At 50.6% G+C, this 25,211-nt stretch overlaps 1 protein-coding gene and 1 long non-coding RNA gene across 4 annotated transcripts in view; one reads left to right on the top strand and one right to left on the bottom strand.

Annotated features, from left to right (window-relative positions):
- The window catches only part of LOC116534917, a 12,999-nt gene extending 4,831 nt beyond the window's left edge, over nucleotides 1-8,168 (bottom strand). The window contains exons 1-2 of the long non-coding RNA XR_004261946.1: nucleotides 7,982-8,168; nucleotides 5,916-6,056 (exon numbers count right to left, since the gene is read on the bottom strand). This is a non-coding gene — a long non-coding RNA (uncharacterized LOC116534917). The remainder of the gene's footprint in view (nucleotides 1-5,915; nucleotides 6,057-7,981) is intronic.
- ADCY7 (adenylate cyclase 7) overlaps nucleotides 6,680-25,211 on the top strand; it is a 71,775-nt gene continuing 53,243 nt past the window's right edge. For 2 of the 3 annotated variants that reach the window (XM_032255670.1, XM_032255678.1), the window contains exon 1: nucleotides 6,680-6,918. The gene's annotated coding sequence lies outside the window, so the exon portion shown is untranslated. Of the gene's footprint in view, nucleotides 6,919-8,224; nucleotides 8,298-25,211 lie in introns of those variants that run through there. The other variant, XM_032255675.1, reaches the window with a different exon arrangement.

Genomic DNA, 25,211 nt, shown 5'->3' on the forward strand with positions numbered 1-25,211 from the left:
TTTTTTTTTTTTTTTTTTTTCTTTTGAGATGGAGTTTCGCTCTTGTTACCCAGGCTGGAGTGCAATGGCGCGATCTCGGCTCACCGCAACCTCTGCCTCCTGGGTTCAGGCAATTCTCCTGCCTCAGCCTCCTGAGTAGCTGGGATTACAGGCACGCGCCACCATGCCCAGCTAATTTTTTGTATTTTTAGTGAGACGGGGTTCCACCATGTTGACCAGGATGGTCTCGATCTCTTGACCTCGTGATCCACCCGCCTCGGCCTCCCAAAGTGCTGGGATTAAAGACTTGAGCCACCGCGCCCGGCCCTCGATCTCTTGACCTTGTGATCCACCCGCCTCGGCCTCCCAAAGTGCTGGGATTACAGGCGTGAGCCACCGTGCCCGGCACACTTTATTTTTTTTAAAGAGCTGAGTCTGGCTGTATTGCCCAGGCTGCGGTGCAGTGGCTATTCGCAGGTGCTGTGATAACCCACTACAGTCTGGAACTCCTGCGCCCAAGCCATGCCCCTGTCTCAGTCTCCCAAGCAGCTGGGACTACAAGACTTTGTCCTCTGTCCCTCCCTCTGCTTTTCCCCTCTTCTAGGTAGCCACTTCCAACTTTTGATGGTTTTCTGAGGTGCTGTGTTTACCTCCATGTCTCTAAATAATAGACCTCTATTGCCACTTCTTGATTCTTGATTTTTAGTTATTGAAATTGTGTTGACTTCCCACCGTCCTTGAACTACTACTGTGCCCTAGCCTCCCAATAGATTTAAATTAAATTTTATTTAGCCCAATATTCAGTGTTTACATTATTGGGGCTGTGTAAGGGCTATTCTTATCAACTAAGCTGTGTTTATTTATTTTTCTTTATCTTTAAAAAAATTTTTTTGAGGCAGGGTCTTGCTCTGTTGCCCAGGGTAGAGTGCAGTGGCACAATTATCACGACTCACTGCAACCCTGACCTCCTGGGCTCAAGCTATCCTCCCTGCCTCATTGTCTGATTTCTTTTTTTTTTTTTTTTTTTGAGATGGAGTCTTGCCCTGTCACCCTAGCTAGAGTGCTGTGGCGTGATCTCAGCTCGCTGCAGCTTCCACCTCCTAGGCCCAAGCAATTCTCCTGCCTCAGCCTCCTGTTAGCTGAGATTACAGGCAGGTACCACCATGCCCAGCTAATTTTTGTATTTTTAGTAGAGACAGGGTTTCACTATGTTGGCCAGGCTGGTCTCAAACTCCTGGCCTCAAGTGATCCACCTACTTCGGCCTCCCAAAGTGTTGGAATTACAGGTGCGAGCCACAGTGCTTGGCCCGAGCTGTATGATATTTCTTTTTCCGCGTAAGTTCTTTTTATTTTTCCTGGAATTTTTGTTTTCCATGTTGTTTACTAATTCACCCTAAACTATGCCAATGTTCTAAGCCCCTCTAAATGCCTAGTGCATAAGGTATTTTATCACTGTCATCTTCTCAGAGGCACCTGTCCTGGAGTTTCTGGCCAGCTGTGCCTAGCACACAGACTTCATCCTAAATGACAATTTCCTCCAGGCATCTCATGGGGCCGCTCCTCTCCTGGATGTCTTTTGCTTCCCTCTTTCTTGATAAACTGTCTCCTTTCATTGGTGCTCATCCCCCAGTAGCTTTCTAGAAAAGTGTGCAGAGGCAGTAGATATCCAAAAATGTTTTTGTTCTTCATTTAGACTCAATTGATAGTTTGGCTGGATATAGAATCCTGGGTTGAAAACAGTTTTCCTCTGGAATTTGAAAACGTTGCTTCATCACTCTCAGGGTTGTTGTGAGAATTCTAAAGCTAATTGTAACCTTTCTTTCTTGAAGCTTTTAGGATCTCCTCTTTGTGTTCTGAAAGGTCACTATTACGAAAGTTAGGCGTCTGTTTTCATCTACTGCACTGGGAACTTGATGTGATGGTGCCTCTGATGTGGTGCTGCATATCCTTCAGTACCGGGAAAGCTTCTGGAATTATTTTTTTCCCCTCCTTTCTGTTTTCTCAGGAACTCTGTAATTATTCAGGTATTGCATCTCCTGGACTGATTCCTTTCATTTTATCTTTTCTTCTCTATTTTCCATCCCTGACTTTTTGTTCCACTTCCAAACTTTCTGTTGTTTAAATTTCTGTTATCATGTGTTTACTTTCCAAGTCCTTTTCTTGTCGCCAGATGTTCCTTGCTAAAAAACAGTATCCGGTTTTGTTTCCTAGTTACAATATATGTTTGGAATCTCCGAGGGTATGAGTGGTATCACTTTGTTAGGTTGTTGTCTGCCTGCATAATCTCTGTTAGCTGTTTTCTCTTTTGTTGTTTTGGACTCTGTGGGATTGAGGCTGTCCATGGATTTCTGGTGATTCCTGGTTACCTGCACATGTTTAAGACCTCGGGGGAAGCTCTGTCAATCAATGTGGCTAAGTCAGCAGTGTGCTTCTGTAGGAATTGGCAGGCTGTGGGGTTCCCCAAAGAATTCCTCCAGTCTGGGGGTGAGGTTCTGGGCCATGAACATCCTGGGAGCTGAGTGGGGAAAAGGGCTAGTGTGAGGTGGGGGGAGGCAGGTGTCCCAGCCTTCCATGTGAATTTGCCTTTAAAGTTTTCCTGTTTTCAGTCGGGTAGCCCTGTCCACAGCTGGGCTTGGCGTTCCCCAATTCAGAGACTGTCTATTTTACCTTTTTCTGGGGAAAAGGCTTACAGATTCCTGCTGGGGTGGGGGAGGGACAGGCACTCTTAGCTGCTGCTTAAATTTTCTTTTTCTTTCTCTCTCTCTCTTTCTCTGTCTCTTTTCTTTCTCTGTCTCTTTCCTTTCCTTTCCCCCTCCCCTGCCCCTCCTCCCCTCCCCTCCATCTCTCCTTCCCCTCCCTTCCCTTTTCCTTTTCCTTTCCCTTTCCCTTTCTTTCCTTTCCCTTTTGACACAGAGTTTCACTCTGTAACCCAGGCTGGAATTCAGTGACATGATCTTGGCTCATTGCAACCTCCGCTTCCCAAGTTCAAGTGATTCTCCTGCCTCCGCCTTTTCAGTAGCTAGGATTACAGGCATGTGCCACCACACCCGACTAATTTTTGTATTTTTTTTTAGTAGAGGCATGGTTTCACCATGTTGGTCAGGCTGGTCTTGAACTCCTGGCCTCAAGTGATCTGCCCACTTCAGTCTCCCAAAGTATTGAGATTACAGGCGTGAGCCACCATACCTGGCCTTCTCCTTTCAAATTAAAAATTATGACTGGGCGCCATGCCTCATACCTGTAATCCCAGCACTTTGGAAGGCTGAGGTGGGTGAATCACCTGAGGTCAGGAGTTGGAGACCAGCCTGGCCACCATAGTGAAACCCATTTCTACTAAAACTACAAAAATCAGCCAGGCTTGGTGGTAGGCACCTGTAATCCCAGTTACTCTGGAGGCTTAGGCAGGAGAATCGCTTGAACCCCAGGGGGCAGAGGTTGCAGTAAGCGGAGATTGCATCACCATACTCCAGCCTGGGCAACAGACTCTGTCTTAAAAAAAAAAATGTGAGCAGTATTGCCTGTGCACAGGCACTCACTGAGCATCTGTCCCGTGGCGAGACCGCTGGAGGAAGCGTGGGAAAGGAGGGAGCTCCTTCTTCCTCTGGGACAGGCAGCAAGGATCATCTAGCTGAGGAGGCTGATGCAATGCTCTGCGTAGTGATGTATCAAGAGGCTGTAAAAGGACTGAAAGGCAGACACCACTCTGGAAACTTTTATATTCTCCTACTTGGCTGTCTTTCTCATTGCCTGGTGAAGGGCAGGACTGAGGTGGCTGAAATAGTGATTCTTAGCGTCTAAGAAAGCTAAGAATTTTAAGTGGTCAATTTTAAGTTTTTAAGTCTTCTCACTGCACAAGTGAAAGCCCCAAACTGTTTCGCATCACACAAACCGACTCAGGCAACACATGCAGAGTGCCCTAGAGCAGTGGGTACTGGGCATTCGCAAGTTAGGAGGGACTCCCAGGGCATTCTGGAGCTTATCGACACAGTGGATAATTAAAATCACAAACACGGCCAGGTGTGGTGACTCAAACCTGTAGTCCCAGCACTTTGGGAGGCTGAAGTGAGCGGATCATTTGAGGTCAGGAGTTCGTGACCAGCCTGGACAACATGGTGAAACCCTGTCTCTACTAAAAATACAAATATTAGCTGTGCATGGTCGTGGGCACCTGTAGTCCAAGCTTCCCAGGAGGCTGAGGCAGGAGAATCACTTGAACCCGGGAGGTAGAGGTTGTAGTGAGCCAAGATTGAACCACTGCACTCCACCCTGGGAGACAGAGGAAGACTCTGTCTCAAAAACTAAATAATTAAAATCACAAACACATTAGATGTGGTCATCTGGAGACTTCCTCATCTGGACAGAGACATGCAACTTTCCTTTTTTTTTTTCTCGCTCTGTCGCCAGGGGCCAGGCTGGAGTGCAGTGGCGTGAGCTCGGCTCACTGCAACCTCTGCCTCCTGGGTTCAAGCAATGCTCCTGCCTCAGCCTCCCAAGTAGCTGGGACTACAGGCATGCACCACCACACCCAGCTAATTTTTTTTTTTTTTTTAAGTAGAGACGGGGTTTCACCATGTTGGCCAGGATGGTGTCGATCTCTTGACCTCATGATCCACCTGCCTCAGCCTCCCAAAGTGCTGGGATTACAGGTGTAAGCCACCACGCCTGGCAGACATGCAACTTTCAATAGCAGCCTTTCCATGTGCATTCAATTTCCCATGCATACTTCTCCACTCCAAAATTACTAACATGTTTTCTCTTAATGGGTTTTGTTTTCAAACACAAAGATCTCTCCTCTATTGGTCTTTTTGTTTTTTAAAAAAGAGAGGGTCTTGTTATGTTTCCCAGGCTGGCCTCAAACTCCTGAGCTCAAGGGATCCTCCTGCCTTGGCCTCCCAATAGGTAGGACTACAAACTCATGCCACTGCTGGTTTGAGCTTGGTGCAGTGGCTCATGCTCTAATCCCAGCACGTTGGAGGCTGAAGCAAGAGGATCACTTGTGCTTGGGAGTTCAAGATCAGCCTGGGTAACATAGTGAGACTCTGAATCCAAAACTAAGCAGAGCCCAGCCACATGTGCCTTCACTAGATCTCTGGGTGACTCTGTTGCTGGCTACCATTTGAGAACTGCCTATTGAGAACTGAGTATCGAATGCGGTGATCCCGCTCAAAGGTCCATAGTAGCAATGGGGACGATGGGGATGATGGAGATGTCTCAATGATCCTCATGGGAGGAGTGATGCAGGCATGGTGTATATTCACTTTCTCCAGCTCTGTTTTCCTGTCTGCTGTCAGGAGACTTGCTCATAGATTTGTGCGAAGATGACCCACAGATGACAGGCTGGGAAGTCATAGCACTATTCCACACACCAGTCAGATGGGGTTGTGTGTGCTCATGCCTATGTTGCCCAGGCTAGAGTGCAGTGGTGCAATCACAACTCACTGCAGCCTCCACCTCCTGGGCTCAAGCAATCCTCCTGCCTCAGCCTCATGAGTAGGTGGGACCACAGCCATATGCCACCAGCTTGTCCAGCTGTGTTTTCTTTCTTTCTTTCTTTCTTTTTGAGATGGAGTTTCAGTCGGTCACCCAGGCTGAAGTGCAGTGGTGCGATCTCAGCTCACTGCAACCTCCACCTCCCAGATTCAAGCAATTATCCTGCCTCAGCCTCCTGAGTAGCTGCTATTACAGGTGCCCACCACCACACCCAGATAATTTTTATATTTTTGGTAGAGATGGGGTTCACCATGTTGGCCAGGCTGGTCTCAAACTCCTGACCTCAGGTGATCCACCTGCCTTGGCCTCCCAAAGTGCTGGGATTATAGGCATGAGCCACCATGCCCAGCCCAGCTGTGATTCTTTTTTTTTTTTTTTTTTTTTAAAGGAAACATTCCTTTTCCTTTCTGATTTGAAGTGCCATCCTTGTCACAAATTAAACTCACCTGTGTTTTAAAAATATTGCATATTCCCAGACCTCACCCAAGGACCAGAATCTCTGAGAATGGGACTCCAGCCTCATTTGGACTCCAGTGCCTCAGAGCCTCGCCACCTGGTCTGCCAAGGACCTGCAGCATCAGTGTAATCTGGGATTGAGACAGAAGTTAAAAGTCTCAGTACCCACCCAGGTCTGCTGAATCCACAACTGAGTGGAGCCCAGCCATGTGTGTCTTCACCAGACCTCTGGGTGACTCTGTTGCTGGCTACCGTTGGAGAGTTGCCTATTGAGGACTGAGTATTGAATGGGGTGATCCCGCTGACAGGTCCACAGTAGTGATGGGGATGATGGAGATGTCTTGATGGTCCTGATGGGAGGAGTGATGCAGGCATGGTGTATATTCACTTTCTCCAGCTCTGTTTTCCTGTCTGTTGTCAGGAGATTTGCGTGAAGATGACTCACAGATGACGGGCTGGGAAGTCATAGCACTGTTCCACACGCCAGAAAGGGCTGAGGGCTCCCGGCTTGCAGAGCACTGAGGGTGGGTCACAGCAGGACCTTCCCATAGCGGACTCCACTCCCCTCTCTCTTTCCAGGGCTGACCTTGGCAGAGGACACCCGGTCTCAGGACTGAGTCACTGGCTGTTCTGGAGGCCTTGGGGAAACAGGTGGGTTTCTTCATTTTCAAGGTTCTGCTGAAGGGGTGGGGCTGCCAGGGGTGGGCGGTGCTAGGAAGCTGGCTCTGCTGACGATCCCATTCCCACTCTTCACTGCTGCGCGGATTCCCATTACCTGCGCAGGGAGGCCCCAGCTGCTCAGATCTTCCCCGGTGAGCCCTCGGGATGCTGCAGAGACCGGGCCAGGGCCCTCCGCAGGGCGGCTGATGAGTAGTGGAGCAGCACCGGCCCAGAGAGCCAAGTGCCATCATGCTTGATGTCCACGGGCTGCGCGAGCCCAGAGGAGTGGCCTGATCAGCGTGGGAAGCCGCGAGGGCTGGCTGCTGCTGGGATGTAAGTCTCAGGTGGGACCTCCCCCCGCCGCCATCCGGAGTGGAAATCAGAGGCTCACCTTCCAGCCTTGGCCATCTGATTTCTCGGCATGGCTTCAGCGTGGGTGGCTTCGGGCTGGGTTCCAGGCCCACCGCGGGGCGCAACGCCCTGCCACACCAGGATCTCTCCCCTCTAGGGTGATCAGGGGTACCAGGCTCCCGGATCCCACCATAAGTTCCCAGTAGACCTGCGTTTCTCCTACCTGCTTGTCATAGAGCTCCTGAGTGTTAAACTACAGACTCTCTGGCCCTTTTTCTTTCTTTCTCTCTCTCTTCCTTTTCTTCTTTATTTTGAGAGGGAGTTTCACTCTTGTTGCCCAGGCTGGAGTGCAATAGCGCGATCTCGGCTCACCGCAACCTCCGCCTCCCGGGTTTAAACGATTCTCCTGTCTCTGGAGCTTTCTATGAAAACCTGCTAGGGCCTTGGGGGTCGAACCTGAGAAACGGGCATAACAGGCGCTTCTGTAACCCTTCTCAGTGAAGCGGGAACCCCCAAGCTCTGGGGACCAGGAAGCTTTGGACAAGGGGAAAGGGCGGGACTCATGGAAGTCTGCCCGTGAGAAATAGCCTCCTGGACTTGATTGCTTCCGCGGACGGTCTCCTCTGCTCCTCCCAGGGTGACTCACAGGAGGCTTTCTTCCTCACCCAGCCTGAGTTTCTTGGAAACAGAGCAGACTTTTTTTTTTTTTTTCTGCCAACACTGAGGCCCCACCCTGGGTTGCAGGGATCAAGACGAGGTTACAACACCTACTTTCTAAGGACACCTTCAGGGGTGGTCGCGGCCATCTCCCGCCTCTGAGCCCTGACGTAGGAGGTTAAGGCCTGAGTGAGACGCAAGGCGGACCAAAGCTCTCCCGGCTTGGCAGGAGGGCACTGGCCCACCCGTCTGTGGCTCCTTCCAGAAACACAGGCGATCCTGGAGGGGGAGGGGAGGTCTGGGGCAGAAACGTGGAAGAGTTTGCTAGAAAGTGTTTCCTTCTGGGGGCGGGGCCGGCCTAGGTCTCCCCCGCACGTGCGCGCGGTACCAGGAGAAGTTCCTGCTGGGACGCCTTTCCTTCCTGCCGCGCCCCCAGCCCGCCCGCTCCCTCCCGCGGCAGCGCCTTTCCCACGGTTCTGGGGTAGCTGGGGCAGGGGCAGCTGCGCCTGCAGCCGGGACGCGGTCTCCCAGGCACCCCTCAGTCCCCCGCCCCGGATCCAGCCCCTGCGCCCGGGGCCTGGGACAGGCGGCCAGCGGGGGGCGCCTGCGGCCGCTCCTCCTTCCCCGCCCGCGGTGAGTGCCCGGCCGGCCCGCGGCCACTGGGGCGGCCACTCTGGCGGCGGCGGAGCGGGAGCGCGCGGCAGGTGAGCGCGGGGCTCAGGGGAGTGCGGCAGGCGGGAGGTCCAGGGATGCGTCCGGGGTCCAGGGTGCCGGTGGCCGTCGCCCCGCGCCGCGCGGACCCCACCCAGGCGGGCGGGTGACCCCTCTCCTGGCCCGCCCTTCCCCGGCCTCGCGGGCTCCCGGCCCCTTGCTCGGCGGCAGCAGCGGCGGCTCCTGCCCGGGTGGGTCGGGAATGCTCCGAGACCCCTCCCTCGGGCTGCGACCTCCTCCCTTGGGCACCGCCGGGAGACGCTTCCCAGACGCTGCCCCAGCCAGCGGGAGCGGGCTTTCCAATGACAAGACTGAGACCCGAGGGAGGCTGCCTGGCCCCAGACCCCTGCCGTGGAGCCCGGGGAACCCAGACGCCTCGCACACGAGCAAGTGACAATAGGAGGTTGGGGGAGAGACGCTGGAGCCTCTCCGTGGATTGGAGTTGTTCTCTCTCCTGGTTTATGTCTCAGTTCCCTCCATCAAAGGCCAGAAACTCCTTTCTGAGTCCCAGAGCTGATGCTGGAAATGATCGCGCGTGGCCTGGTGATTAGATGTAGAGCCCTTAAAATGAGGATGAGGATATCTTGTGTGGTCGGCTGAAGCCTCTTCAGGCTGGTCCAGAGTGATACTCCAGAGAATGAATGAATGAATGAATGAATGAATGCATGCATGCATGCATGCATGACCAACAGGACTGTAGTGGACTCCGGGTGAGGCTACGACTGTGGGGCCTAGGCAGGGGCTTTGGTCCCTGAGAGGAGGCAGTTTTAGGGTTCAGCGGATGCTTTCAAACGTGGGCAGGTGCCCTTGTAGAAAGGAGTTTGTTGGCTGTGGAGCTGGGGCTGGGCTGTGGGGAGGGGTCAGACTCCAGGTCTATGCGCGGACCCCACAGAAGTGGCTGACTGGGCCTGGGGAGCAGAGGTGAGAACCCCCTTCCCCACTACATGGTGAGTTGGGTTCATATGCGGAGGCAGGATTTTTTTTTTTTTTTCTTGAAACAGGGCCTTGCTCTGTCCTCTAGGCTGGAATGCAATGGCACAATCATGGCTTACTGCAGCCTCCACCTCCCAGGCTCAAGTGATCCTCCCACCTCAGCCTCCCAAGTAGCTGGAATTATAGGTGTGTACCACCATGCCCGGCCAATTTATTGATTTTTTTTTTTTTTTGTAGACACATGGTTGCCCAGGCTAGTCTCAAACTCCTGGGTTCAAGCCATCCTCCTGCCTCAGCCTCCCAAAGTGCTGAGATTACAGGTGTAAGCCACCGTGCATAGCCTTTCTTTCTGTTTTTTTGACTCCTGATTTTATTACTCCATTTCTTTTCCATCTGAAGCAGCCTTCTATTTCTGGGAGCCTGGCCTCGCAGGACCAGTTCTTCTAAAGCCACCTTTTCCTTTCCGCTGCTCAGTGTCTGTGATCCCCAGGCACTGGGTCCTCTTGCCTCAGCAGCCACACAGGCCCTGAGTGCCCTTGGGTTTATGAGAGTGGGTACTTCTGGGCTTTTTACAAAGGAGGACAGGGAAAGGTGAGGCCTGCTAGGCCCTCCCAGGGAGCCCTCCAATGTCTGAGGCCCTTACAAAGCCCCTGTGTGTCCTTTGTATCTTTAATCATAAGTTAGGCAGGACCCAAATGATCAGTCCCATTTGCAGGTCAGAAAGCTGAGGTCTTCACAGGTCTCGTAGCAAGGAGCTGGGCTATTCTGACATGGTCTAGGTGGAGCCCGTTGGGGTCCACATCAGTAAGCCCGAGCCCCAGCCCCGAATGTGAAGTCAAGTAGGCCTGGTGAGTGCCCACCATGGGCAGCACATATTCCCTGCCCATGCCCTGCCCACCTCACCCTGTTCCCATTCCTACCCCGTACCCAGAGGTGCCCTGGGGCTTTGCTCCTTACCCCCACCTCTTGGATCCCCTTTCATAGTGGGCACAAAAGAACATTGCTGGGGGAGAGGGGCTTATGTCCCTTCCTCCCCACCCCCGGGCTGAATCCAGCCGGGGTGGCCTGTGTCAGGGCGGGAGGCAGAGAGGTGAGTTAGGCGTGGGCCCTGCCATGGCCAGTAGGGGAGGCCGAGTGGTTGCACTTTGAACCCAGACACTCCCGCTGCAGGTGGGCCAGCCTGTGCTTTTGTGCATCGAAGGGCAGGGAGGGGCCATTACTTTGTACAGATACACTGTACAAAAATTCAGGGTATTGGCCGGGCGCGGTGGCTCATGCCTATAATCCCAGCACTTTGGGAGGCCGAGGCGGGTGGATCACGAGGTCAAGAGATCAAGACCACCCTGGTCAACATGGTGAAACCCCCGTCTCTACCAAAAATACAAAAATTAGCTGGGCATGGTGGCGCGCGCCTGTAGTCCCAGCTACTCAGGAGGCTGAGGCAGGAGAATTGCTTGAACCCAGGAAGCGAGGTTGCAGTGAGATCACACCATTGCACTCCAGCCTGGGTAACAAGAATGAAACTCCATCTTAAAAAAAAAAAAAAAAAAAAAAAAAAATTCAGGGTATCTTTGAGGGAGTTTGTGGACAGATCATTTTCTTCTTTAGTCATGCTTTCTGTGTTTTCAAAATTGTCGGCAATGAGGAAGAAAAGCAAAACTTTGTTCCCTTTGTGTTTGCTCTGCTAGATTTTCATGAGCAGTCCTAGGCTTCTGAAACTTAGAATTGGTTTTGCAGATGAGATCTGGAGGCTGATGCGAGTTTCTGAATTTGACAGGATATCACATGGTGAGGTTCCAGGATTTTGAGATATTTCAGGACACATTGGCTGGCCTCACAGCCTAACAGAACGGCCTGAGACTCAGGCGGAAGATGCCCTGTTGGTCGCTGGCATGCTACCTCTTCCACTGTACGTCTGCTGGGATCTGTGGCTCATGGTGGTCGGAAAGCTCTCTGAGGGGTTCTGCCTCCTCTTCTCAGATACTGCAGACCTGTGTGTGGCCCCTTTGAGTGCTTTCTGCTCTCTGCATGAGGGCCTGCGCCATTCCCACCTCCCAGGCCCTGCCCTTGCTGAGCCTTCTTCCTGTAACCCTTCCAGCATGGTCCTATCATGTGTCTTAGCAAGTACTCAGGCTCCAGCCCAGCGCAGCGGCTCACGCTTGTAATCCCAGCTCTTTAGGGGCCTGAGGCTGGCGTATTGCTTGAAACCAAGAGTTAAAGACCGGCTTGGCCAACGTGGTGAAACTCTGTCTCTACTAAAAATATAAAAATTAGCCGGGTGTGGTGGTATGTGCCTGTAGAATTGCTTGAACTCGGGAGGCAGAGGTTGTAGTGAGCTGAGATCGCGCCACTGCACTCCAGCTTGCTCTGGGTGACAGAGCGAGACTCTGTTTCAAAAAAGAAACCAAAGTACTCAGGCCCCTCTTAGACAGTTGACCTCAAGCAAGGGTTCTCCCGAGCCCTGGTCTGTGGGTTAGGGATGTGGCCTACAGGCTCTTATGACTTCAGGCTCTGCCTTTTGGACCTGGGCATTTGGGCTTGGACTGTGCTGTAAAGGAGAACATGGCAGGCTCTGGTGGCCCCAGACCTCCAAGGCCCTGGTTATCGCCCAGTTTGCCAGGAGTCGGGGAGGCTCCTCTGCAGGTGAGCACATTCTTACTCTGGAAATGGCTACATGGGGCCCTGCTGGGTGGGGGTGGTGGGCATCCAGCCAGGGTCGTTGCCAGGCATGGGGAGCTGGCAGCCAGAGGCCCAGCCCATGTGTGCGCAGGAGGGTGCTCCTTCATTTAATGATCACCTGCTGAGTGAGGCGCCTTGAGCAGCTGTTTGCAGTGGGAGCCCCTGTTCAGTGAACAACAAAGGGCTTTCTCTGGAAGCTGTTGGGCCTGGAGGACAAGAGCAGCAGCTCTAGAGAGAGTCTGCTGGGCTTGAGTCCCAGCTCAAGCTGCAGTGCGGTAGCTGTGTGACTTTGGGCAAGTGCTTCAACCCCTCTGCACCTTCAGTTTCTCAGTTATAAAATGGAGACAATCAGAGTGCTTATCTCAAAGGCCAAGGATTTAACCTCCAGGTTAAAGGCGACTGAAGAGAAGTGATAACAAAACGCCTGTAATTCCAGCACCTGGGGAGCCCGAGGAGGGCAGATCACTTGAGCTCAGGAGTTCGTGACCAGCCTGGCCAACATGGTGAAACCCTGTCTCCACTAAAAATACAAAAAAATTAGCCGGGTTTGGTGGCAGATGCCTATAATCCCAGCTACTTGGGAGGCTGAGGCAGGAGAATTGCTTGAACCCACGAGGTGGAGGTTGCGGTGAGCCGAGATCATGCGGCTACACTCTAGCCTGGGAGGGCAAAGTGAGACTCCAGCGCAAAAAAAAGAAAATAAAAAAAGCCTAAAATGCAGTATGTGGCCGGGTGCAGTGGCTCACACCTTTAATCCTAGCACTTTGGGAGGTTGAGGCAGGTAGATCACTTGAGGTCAGGAGTTTGAGACCAGCCTGGACAATGTGGTGAAACCTTGTCTCTATTTTTAAAAATAAAACATTTAAAAACAAAATGAAATTTTAAAAAATGCAGTATGTGAGCACAGGATGGGAAAACAGGTATAAAGCAGCTATGACTGGGATGGTTGATAAAATTGTGTAGGGGCTGTAAAGTATTGTATTAACATTGAATGATCTGATAACTATATGAGCTCTTGTTCTTAAGGAATTTTCAAGGCTAAAGGGGCACAGTGTAATTAACCCACTATCAAATATTAAAGAGAAACAAATGTATAGATAATAGAATGAGGCAAAATGGTACAAATAGGCAAATCTAGATAAAAAGAATAGAATTATTTGTACTTTTCTTATCACTTTTCTGAAAATTTTTAGAAAGTATTTTAAAATACAGTTTTTAAAAATGCCTGTCTTGTCAGGTGAGGTGGCTTGCACCTGTAATCCCAGCATTTAGGGAGGCCGAAGTAGGAGGAATCATTTAGGCCAAGAGTTTGAGACTAGCTTGAGCAACATAGCAAGAAAAAAAAAAAATTGCCAGGCGTGGTGGCACATGCGTGTGGTCCCAGCTACTCCAGAAGCTGAGGCAGGAGGATCACTTGCACCCAGGAATTTGAGGCTGCAATAAGCTGTGATCATTACACTGTGCTACAGTTTGGCTGATACACTGAGACCCTGATTTGAAAAAAAAAAAGAAAAAAAGAAAAAAATGCCTGTCTATGAGACTGTGGTATGATGAAATGACGTTACTTCATGGCACTTAGAACAGTCCCTGGCACTCGGCCAACACTGGCTGTTACTGCTGGTGTCGCTTTTTGTTATCTTTAGTAGGGGCACTGCGTGTTTCCCCTCCTGTTGCTGTGATCGTGAGCAGCAGGCCTTGTTTCTCCACTTTTCAGGTGACACAGTTGAAGCCCAGAGAGGTGAAGTGGCTTGCTCAGGACCACACCACAGAGTCCCTGGGAGGAGGGCTGCAGAAATGCTTAAAGTTTATTTTGAATTAATTGTCAACATTTGAAAACCACAAGATTTTTACATAAAACCCAGATTTCTAGTTTCTTTTGCCAACTTAGAAGGCCTGCACTCCTGGCCATGTTGCTGCATGGCAGCTACCGGCAGTGCCTCACCCAGGACTCGGGCCTCCAGTGTGCCCCAGTCCCCATCTAGCCTGCCAGCCTTGCCTGTCATTGTTCCCACCTGGTCTCCGAGGGCTCTGAGTTCAGTGTCCTGGGAAGTGATCGCAGGGTGCCAGGCCACAAAGCTTGGGTTCTCCCCGCCCCGACCTGCTTCCCCAAGCAGAGGGCATGGCATTGCACCGCCTCAGCCAGTATTTGTACACCTGGTGTATGTGGGCAGCGGCTGGGGGCTTCAGGCGAGGAGGAAAAGGAGCTAAAGCTTTAGGGCTCCAGCCTGCTGTCCTGTCCCAGTCCCAGGCCTCTGTCCATCCCTCTGGCAGCCCAGTGCTTGGCTTCTGATGCCACTGGTCCTCTGCCAGCCTGGCTTTGGGAGCAGCAGGAATGGGTTGAGCAAAGGCTGCCCCAGGGTGTGGCAGCTGCTGGGCAGGCATTGTTTATGTGCCTGGTTGCTATGCCTTAAAATTCTCCTCTCCCAGAGGAGGGGGCAGGCTCAGTGAGGATGGCAGGAGGAGCTCACCTTGGTGAGTTTGGTATTAACAGAAGTGGAAACTGAGGCTCAGAAAGGTGATGTGACCCTCAGAGGTCCCCTGACCAAGCAATAGCAATGCCAGGACTAGAAGCCAGGGCTTCTGCCTCCTGGACTAAGGTTCTGGGCTCCATTCCCGGGAGGAGGAAAAAGCTCATTTCTTATTTTTAAATGGCTTTCATTTTTAAAATTACAGAAACAATTCACATTTAGATAGTGAAAAATCAGAAAATATAAGTAATAAGGTGCAGAAAAAACTTATTAATAGAATCTGTGCTCACAGTAACCCATTAACATATTGGTGTGTATTCTTCCAGACTTCTTCTTTTTTAAAACATATTACAAGAAAAAGGCCAGGTGTGGTGGCTCATGCCTATAATCCTAGCACTTTGGGAGGCCATGGCAGGTGGATCACCTGAGGTCAGGAGTTTGAGACTAGCCTGGCCAACATGGTGAAACCCCGTCTCTACTAATCAGACAAAAAAATTCGCTGGGCATGGTGGCTCAATGCCTGTAATCCCAGCTACTTGGGAGGCTGAGGCAGGAGAATCGCTTGAACCTAGGAGGCGGAGTTTTCAGGAGATCTCGCCGTTGCACTCCAGTCTGGGTGACAAGAGCCAGACTCCGTCTCAAAAAAAAAAAAAAAGAAAGAAAAGAAAAGAAAAAAAGTTGAGCATTACGACTTTCCTTATTGTCCCCTAACCCTAACCCTAACCCTAACCCTAACCCTAACCCTAACCCAGGCTTTGGGTGTGGAGTTGGGGTCGGAGTATTACAGACATGAGGGGCCCAGCCTTTGACACAGGAGGAGCCTGGGTGATTTTCTGTGTCTCCTGTTGCAGACATTCCGTTGTTTCCAGCATTTTTGCAGTTAGAGAGCTGCACTAAACAGCCTGTAGCTAAGTCCTCGAATGTAATGAGACTCTTTAGGGTAAATTAAAATGGGCCCCATTTCTTTTTCTTTCTTGTCATCCAGGCTGGAGTGCTGTGGCTCAGTCTCAGCTCACTGCAGCCTCCGCCTCCCGGGTTCAAGCAATTCTGCCTCAGCCTCCCGAGTAGCTGGGATTACAGATGTGTGCCACCATGCCTGGCACGTGTTTTTAGTAGAGACGTGGTTTCACCATGTTGTCCAGGCTGGTCTCGAACTCCCGGCCTCAAGTGGTCGTCCCTGCCTCGTCTCCCAAAATGCTGGAATTACAGATGTGAACCACTGTGCCCGGCCTAAAACACGTCCATTTCTTACCTTTGTGGCGCCCTCAGGCTGGACCCAGGTTTATGGTGGGGCTGTGTCTGGGAGTGTGGAGGTCTCAGGCGCTGAGTGCTTTACACCTCCGGCTCCTCTGTGGTCAGAGGATGAGACAGGGAGGGGCTTTCGGGAGAGGGCTTTGCCAGGAGTGTGTTATGATGCCGCCGCCCAGGCTAGCACTGTAAGCCTTTAAGATCCTGTGGTGAGGTAGGTTGAGGTAGGGGTGGAGGCCGCAGTGTCTGCTGCTTCATGCTGGTGGGGCCCCCCAGGGAGCCTGGAGCTTCCTATGCTTCCAGCAGGACGGGGCTGCAGGAAGGGCCTGCATGTATCTTTGTCGTTGTCTGTCTCTATCTGCCTTTCTCTGTGTGTCTGTCTGTCTCTGTCTCTCTCTGTGCGTCTATCTGTCTCTCTAGAGTCAGGAGGAGGGTTGAGGCTGGGTCTGTGTTTCTGACCCTGAGACTTCGGGGGATTCACCTTCCCTCTCAAGACCACATGACCCTCATTGGTAGGAAGGGGCTAAAAACCACCCCTTCACTGTGTGAGACACAGAGGAGATGACAGATGCCAGAGCGCTTTCAGTGACAAGGTTGTGACATTTCATTATGAACGATCCAGCGGACACAGCAGCAGGCAGGGCAGCACACCAGCATGCCACTCCACACGCCCCGCCTCTGCTTCCGCAGGCTCCAGCCCGCAGCCTCCCTGAGCTGCCTCTCCTCCCACACACGGCCCCTCCAGGCACCCCATTACTTTGTCTGTGAGAATGATAGTCTATGTTACTAAAAGATAAGGATGCTTAAAAAACACACAATCACCAAAGAACCGTTATAACGAATAAACTCACACAGTGAAGTCATAAAGTCAACACACAAAAATCAGTCGTGTTTCTGTATGTTAGCTAGCTATCCGAAAAAGAAATCAAGAAGATAATCCCATGAACAATAGCCACACCAAAAAACACTTAGGAATAAATTCAACTGAGGAAGTGAAAAGTTGTACACTGAAATCTATAAAACATTGATCCAAGAAATGGAAGAAGACACAAATAGATGGAAAGATATCCATGTTTATGGATTGGAAGAATTAATATCATGTAATGTCCATACTGCCCAAAGCTTTCTGCAGATTCAGTGCAGTCTCTGTCAACATTCCAGTGACTTCTTACAGAAAAAGAAAAAACAGGGAATGTGTCTTTGATTTACACTAAAAGCTGTGTCTCCCCTCCTCCCACCCAAAACAAAAGAAAAAACAATTCTAAAGTTCAGGTGAAACCACAAAAGACCCCATAGCTAAAGTGATGTTGAGCAAGAAGATCAAAGTGAAAGGTATCACACTACCTAATTTCAAAATATATTACAGAGCTATGGTAATTAAAATAGTATTGTGCTGGCATAAAAAATAGACATATTGGGCCTGGGCATGGTGGCTCACGCCAGTAATCCTAGCATTTTGGGAGGCCAAGGTGGGAGGATTGCTTGAGGCCAGAAGTTTGAAACTAGCCTGGGCAACATAGCAAGACCTTGTCTCTACAAAAAAATTTAAACATTTGCCAAGTGGGGTGGCAGGAGCCTGTAGATGGAAGAGACACAGATGGAAAGATATCCATGTTCATGGATTGGAAGAATTAATATTGTGCAAATGTTCTTACTACCCAAAGCGATCGACAGATTCAATGCAGTCTCTGTCAACATTCCAGTGACTTGGAATGTTGACCAGCTACTTGGGAGGCTGAGGTGGGAGGATTGAGTGAGCCCAGGAGCTTGAGGCTGCAGTGAGCTATGATTGTGCCACAGTACACCAGCCTAGGTGACAGGGTGAGACAGTTAAAAAAAATATATATATATATATATATGCACACACACACACACACACACACACACACATATATATATATATTTCTAATTTCTTTTTTATAGAGATAGGGCCATCCAAAGCGCAGGCAGGCACTACCATGCTTGGACCATAAGACCCTGTTTCTTTTTTTTTTTTTTTTTTATTGAGACGGAGTTTCACTCTTGTTACCCAGGCTGGAGTGCAATGGCGTGATCTCGGCTCACCGCAACCTCCACCTCCTGGGTTCAGGCAATTCTCCTGCCTCAGCCTCCTGAGTAGCTGGGATTACAGACATGCACCACCATGCCCAGCTAGTTTTTGTAGTTTTAGTAGAGACGGGGTTTCACCATGTTGACCAGGATGGTCTCGATCTCTTGACCTCGTGATCCACCCACCTCGGCCTCCCAAAGTGCTGGGATTACAGGCTTGAGCCACCGCGCCCGGCCAAGACCCTGTTTCTTTTTAAAAAAAGAGAGACATATCAACCAATGGCACAGGATAGAGAGCTCAGAAATGAACTCATGCATACATTTGCAGCCCACTGATTTGTTTGTTGTTCAGATAGTGCCTCACTCTGTCACCCAGCCTGGAGTGCAGTGGTGTGATCTTGGCTTACTGCAAACTCCATCTCCCATGCTCAAGCCGTCCCCCTATCTGAGCCTCCTGAGTCACTGGGACCACAGGTGCACACCACCACTCCTGGCTAATTTTTGTTATTATAATTTTTTTTTTTTTTGTAGAGATGGGGTTTCAACATGCTGCCAAGGCTGGTCTCGAACTCCTAAGCTCAAGAGCTCTGCCCGCCTCGGCCTCCCAAAGTGTGGGATTACTGGCATGAGCCACTGTGCCTGTCCTCTCCGTTGATTTTTTAACAAAGGTGCCAAGGACACACCATCAGAGAAGGATAGCCTCTTCAATAAATGGTGTTGGGAAGACTAGATATTTACATGCAGGGGGGTGAAATTAGATCCTTATATGCAGAAAGCAACTCAGAATGGACTGAAGACTTAAACATAAGACCTGAAACTATAAAGAAAATATAGGGAAAAAACTATGTGATACTGGTCTGAGCAATGATTAAAAAAAAAAAAAATCGACCTTGAAAGCTCATGACACAAAGGCAAAGACAGACAAATGGGATAATGTCAAACTTAAAAGCTTCTGCACAGCCAAGAAAACAGCAGAAGAGACAGCCTAGAGACTGGGAGAAAACATTTGCAAGCCAAACATCTGATAGGAAGTTAATATCCAAAATAGATAACGAATTTAATAATAGCAACAACAACAAACCCAATTAAAAAATGGGCAAATGACCTGAATAGACATTTTTCAAAAGAACTCATACAAATGAACAATGAAAAAAATGTTCAACATCACTAATCATTAGGGAAATGCGTATTAAAACCACAATGAGGTATCACCTCAGACCTGTTAGAATGGCTATTATCAAAAAGACAAGAGGAGCCAGGCGCTGTGGCTCATGCCTATAATTCTAGCACTTTGGGAGGCTAAGGCAGGAGGACTGCTTGAGCCTGGGAGTTTGAGACCAGCCTGGGCAACATAAGGAGGACCCATCTCTGCAAAAAATGAAAAAACAAGCCAGGTGTGGTGGCATGCACCTGTAGTTGCAGCTAGTCAGGAGGCTGAGGTGGAAGGATCACTTGAGCCCAGAATTCAGAGGCTGCAGTAAGCTATGATCACACCACCGCACTCCAGCCTGGGCAAGACCCTGTCTCAAAACAAACAAACAAACAAAAAAACAAGTGTTGCGGATAATGTGGAGAAAGGAACCCTTGAACACTGTTGGTGGGACTGCAAATTAGCACAGCCGTTATGGAAAATAGTAGGAATTTTCCTCAAAAAACAAAAAGTGGTATTACCATATGACCTAGCAATCCCACTTGTGGGTACATATTCAAAGGATTTGAAATCAGTATGTCAAAGAGATATGTGCACGCCCATAGTAATTGCAGCATTATCCCTAACAGCCAAGATCTGGAAACAAGTGTCCATGATTGAATAAAGAAAATGTGACATGTATACACAATGGAATATTATTTAGCCTTAGAAAAGAAGGAACAACATGGATGAACCTAAAGGACATTATGCTAAGTGAAATAAGCCAGGCACAGAAGGACAAATATTGTATCTCACTTATACGTGGAATCTAAGAAATCTAGGCTGCGTGAGGCAGTTCATACCTGGCATCTCAGCAATTTGCGAGGCTGAAGTGGGAGAACTGCTTGAGGCCAGGTGTTCAAAGCAAGCATGGGCAACATAGCACCCACCTCTACACGACAAAACAAACCCAAGAGACCACCACCAACAAAACCCAATTGAACTCAGAAGCAGCGTGCAGAAGGGCGGTTAGCAGAGGCAGTGAATATGTGGTGGGGGATGGGGTGGGGAGATGGATGTAGCTAGGGCCAGGTCAAAGGATACAAAGTTTCAGTTAGGAGGAATAAGTTTTTTGAGACATATTGCACAGCATGGTGACTATAATTAATGTATATTTCAAAATTACTGAGAGGGTAATTTTAAGTGTTGTCACCACAAACAGTGCTACATACTTGAGGTGATAGGTTAATTAGCTTCATCATTCTACATTGTATATATGAAACATTACTTTGTATCCCATAAATATATACAATTATAACTGATCAATTTACAATAAAATTTGAAAAACACACACATATTGTACCACACCTAAATATTAGCAATAATTCTTTAAGATCATAACTATCCATTTAGTGTCCAAACTTCCAGTTGTTTTGTAAATGTCAAATATATATACATATGTTTCTCTCTCTCTCTTTTTTTTTTTTAATAAAGATGGGGTTTCACCACGATGGCCAGGCTGGTCTTGAACTCCTGACCTCAGGTGAACCACCCACCTCGGCCTCCCAAAGTGCTAGGATTACAGGCGTGAGCCACTGCGCCCGGCCAATATTAGTTTTTTAAAACCAGGATCCAGAGCCATGCATGGCGGCATGCACTTGTAATGTAACTTCCAAGCTACTTGAGAGGCTGAGGCGGAAGATTACTTGAGATCAGGAGTTGAGGCTGTGGTGAGCTCTGATCGCACCACTGCACTCCAGCCTGGGTGACAGAGAGAGACCCTGTCTCTTTAAAAAATAGTAATAATCGTGATCCAAATGAGACTGGTGCTACATTTCTTCAGTCTTTCATCTGTAGGACCAGTACTCATTTGTTCTCTCTGACTTCCATGCAGTGTTTTTGTTGAAGCTGGGTCCCTTTACCTGTAGGAGAGCTTCCTGTAATGTGTAGCATGTTCCTTGTCCCCTCAATCCTATAAATTCCTAGTTGTATCCAGAGGCTTGATCTAATTCAGTTTTGATTTTTTTCACACAATAGCACATTGGAGATGCTATTGGAAATTCCCGGGGGACACACATTGTCTAGTGAATTGCCTTTTTAATACTGGTGGTCATTGATGTTCAGTGACTTTAAGGTTGTATTTTGTTTGTTTTTTGGAAACCCTCTCTGTCACCCAGGCTACAGTGCAGTGGCTCAGTCATAGCTCAGTGCAGCCTTGACCTCTGGGCTCAAGCGAGCCTCCCACCTCAGCCTCCCGAGTAGCTGGGACCACAGGTGCCCACCACCAGCTCTGGCTAACTTATTTTTTGTAGAGACGAGGTTTCACTGTGTTGAACTGGCTGGTCTTGAAACCCGGGGCTCAAGTGATCCTCCTGATTCTCCTGTCTTGTTCTCCCAAAGTGTTGGGATTTTAAGCATGAACCACCGTGCCAAACCCTTCAGGTAGTATTTTTAATTATGGTAAAAACCTTCTGTTTCACCCTGTTACAGAGTGGTGCTTAGTTTGGTGTTGGGTGGAAAACTACCAGTCTCAGTCTCAGGGAATTGTTTTTCCTGATCCTTGCTTTTTCTTGATTGTAGCTGGCTTTCCTCTTTTTTTTTTTTTTTTTTTGAGACCGAGTCTCGCTCTGTCGCCAGGCTGGAGTAAGGCGGCTCACTGCAATCTCTGCCTCCGGGGCGCAAGGCTTTCTTTTGCCTCAGCCTCCTGAGTAGCTGGGATTACAGGCGAGCGCCACCACATGCAGTTAATTTTTGTATTTTTAGTAGAGATGGGGTTTCACCATGTTGGCCAGGATGGTCTCAATCTCGTGACCTCGTGATCCACCCGCCTCGGCCTCCCAAAGTGCTGGAATTACAGATGTGAGCCACTGTGCCCGGCCTCCCTCTTCTTTTAATTATGTGGGTAGTCTATTTTCATTAGAGAAAAACTGAAAAGCAGATCTAAACAAAAAGATAAATATTAAAGTAAAACTATGCCAAATTCTATCACCTAGTGATAACTCCTAAGATTTGGGACATTTTCTTCCTGATTTTCTTGTGTGCAAAAAAACTACAGGCATCCCTGTGACACTGCTAAAAAAGAAAGGGGTCACACTTCACATGGGGTTCTGGGAGCCGATATTTTCACTTTGTGATATGTCTGTAGCCCCCTTCGAGGATCTGGTGGGAGGGATGTGGCCTTCCTCCCTGTCGGTCCATGGGTCACACTGGGCCGGGTGCAGGGAAGGACGGGCGGACTCTGGTGCGGCCCAGCTGCCAAGCTTTTCAAAGGAAATAAGGCCTTTTGGCTGGCAGGGCGGTTGCTTTCACATCTGTTCTTTTAGGATTCTCGGCTGTTACGCAACACACCATGACCCCAGTTGCCCCTTTCCTTCTCTGAAGCCCCATCTCCCAGGCCTGAAAGAGATCGGGGCCCCAGGGGTCATGGGAGCCAGCCCTCTGCCCTTGAGTGGACTCACGTGATGTTGCGTTGTTCATCTCTCCTTGTTCTGGTATTGGAGCTGGGCCGAAGCAGCAGTGATTTAGATTCTACAGAGGAGGGGCAGTAGCCACGGGGCGCTACGTTTAATGGTGCTGTGGGAAGGGACCATGCATGGACATGAGTGCCAGGGGCAAGGGTCGCTGGAGGCTGACTCCCACCATGGCAAAGATGGTCCCAGTGGCTTGAAGCTCGCACCTACTGCCAAGTGAATGAGAACACTTTCCCACAGTCCCAACAGAAGTCCTGGAAGTGAATTTCACAGGACCGCTTGGGTCTGACACCCATTCCTCAGTATACACTAGTTGTGAGGCCACTCCTGCAGGCTGGTTCCCCAAGGAATGGGGAACTGTTACCAGAGTGGACCTGACATCCTGTATGGAGAAGCCTCAGGGAGGCCTGTGGCATTGTGACCTAGAGGAGGTGATGGTGGGGCATTGGGGAAGGCTTCCTGGAAGAGGTGGCACCTGTACCTGGCAGGATGGGCAGCATTTTGAGCATTCCAGGGGCACTAAGGCCTGAGCAAAGGCATGGAAGAGCCAGGCAGCTGGGTATCAGGTGGAGAGAGATAAAGATGGAAAAGTGAGTTGAGCCACAGGCAGGACATGGAAGGGTTTTGAAGGGGGGCAGGCATGTCGCTGAACAGGAATCTAGGGTTTGGAGTGGGGAGAACACCTGGCTGGCCTCCTCCCTGCCAGCTTGCACAGAGCACCCACCATGTGCCTTGTGGGCATTTCTCACAGCCCCTCACGGGCTCCCAGGGGAGGGGGCCACATCTCCTAACTTTACAGAGGGGCTCCCTGAGCCCCAGGGTCCCCTAGCTCTGCCAGCGTCTCTCCCTGGAGCCCTGACTCCGGAGCTCTCAGAGAGGAATAACCCCAGGCCCTTCCTGAAGTCTCGTCTTCATCCTGCCAGGACAAGGGGCGGGGTTGGGGACCAGTGGCCAGCCCGATTGCTCAGGCCCTCCCAGGGCTCCTCCGGGTGCTGTGAACCCCCGACCTTAGGGGAAGGAAGAGGTGACGGTGCCATGGACAGTAGTTTTTCTTCTCACCCCCCCACCCCTACAGAGACATGCTCAGAGTTCCAAGCCCACTGGGTGCTGAGGCTTTTCTGTCCCCGGGAAGGGCTCCACATCTGGGTTTGTGCGGCAGGGCCAAGCTGTTTGCTCAGCACTCAGCATTATTTGTCCCTTGGCTGACTGACAGCCCTGTCTGCCGTCAGCCTTGTTTTGGCTGCAGTTTGAGTCCCTCCTACTGGCTGAGTCCTTCTTCTGCCTCATCTTGGGCTCCTCCTCCAGCGAGGCCCCCATCCTTCTCCGGGGGAGGAGGTCTCTCTCCCCTGAACTCTGGGCCACATATGCCTGGACACTGCTGGGTGCTTTTCCCCAGATCTTTTAAAAATGTTTTTTAATTTTTTTTGGGGGGGGAGGGGACAGGGTCTTACTTTGTCACCCAGGCTGGAGTGCAGTGGCGTGATCTCAGCTCACTGCAACCTTCGCCTCCCAGGCTCAAGCTATCCTCCCACCTCAGCCTCCCGAGTAGCTGGGATTACAGGTGCCCACCACCACACCCAGCTAATTTTTGTATTTTTAGTAGAGACGGGGTTTCGTCATGTTGGCCAGGGTGGTCTCCAACTTCTGGCCTCAAGTGATCCACCCGCCTCAGCCTCCCAAAGTGTTAGGATTACAGGCATGAGCCACCACGCCCCGCTGGCTTCTCCCCAGAGCTTTATGCCGTGCCTTTGGTGGGCATCTCTTACCTCCTCCCAGCCAGGAACTTGAACTAAAGAGAACTATGTCCAAGTCACTTTGTGTCCCCAGCACCAGGGAAGAGGGTGGAGGTTGCTGAGTGGGACAGGAAAGGATTGGGACTGGGCTGTGTGCCCTGGCACCTCTGCCAAGCAGAAACCAGCCTTCCCTGTCCGATGCCTCGGAAGCTCAAGGTTGCCCTTGTCTGGGGGAGCTGAAGGAAAGAGGGAGTTTGTTTAGCAGGTTTGGGAGCACTGTGTGCCAGGGCTGGAGATCTTGGGTGAGGGCACCCACCATGCTTATTACCTTGTAATGGGGTTAGGAGCAGCCTCTCCCCATGGAAGCTTGTCCTTGTTCCCAGGGAGGGGCGAGAGCATGAGTTGTGAAGTCAGGTAGACCTGAGCTTGAATCCTGGCTCTGCCTTTTCGTAGCTGTGTGTGCTTGGAACAGCGATGTGGTGTCTCTCAGCCTTGGTGCCTTCTTCTGCAGAGGGATGACAGCAGGGCCTTCCTCAGTGGGGCTGGCAGGGAGTGCACTGAGGCTGTGTGTGCCAAGTCCTGGGTGATGCCTGTGTGCTCAGATCCTGCCTGCGGGGACCTCTTGGACAGCATCGGGGGTGGGGCGTGAAATGGTGATGGGTGGCGGGGGCTGTGGGGAGAAGCTGGTGTGGGGCAGAGCTGAGGCTGCAGCAGGGAAGAGACTCACTGCCACACCTTCCGAGGAGAGAACTGGGAGGGCGGCCTGAGGGGCAGGAGGTGCTGCTCAGTGGGACAGGAACCTTGGGTGAGCAAGCAGCAGGGTTTACTGTGCATCCCTCACGATTAAACCGCAGGCTTCATTATCACGCAGCCCCTGCTGTATGGCCAGTTTGTCTTCACACACTTCCTGCTCTATGGCCGGTGCTGGAAAGCCCAGGGCCTGCTGTAAGCTCCCGCCGGGCAGTGGGGAGCCCTTCCTGTGTCCAGGCGTCCACATGTGCCCTCTCCAAGCCACCCCTTTTCTCAAGCTGAGATGGTCTTGCAGAAATGTTGGTGGGGGTGGGTTGCTCCTCACCTGCTGTTCCCCTGGACTTGCCCTGCCTCCGATGCCCCTTCCCCTTGGCCCGCTGTGATCTCCCCACACCCTCCTCTGCCCGCTGAGATCTACACCCAGCTGCTCCATATCCACACCATGCTT

The sequence above is a fragment of the Sapajus apella genome, unplaced genomic scaffold, assembly GCF_009761245.1.
Source record: "Sapajus apella isolate SASKATOON/1434 unplaced genomic scaffold, GSC_monkey_1.0 scaffold90, whole genome shotgun sequence".
NCBI lineage: Eukaryota > Metazoa > Chordata > Mammalia > Primates > Cebidae > Sapajus > Sapajus apella.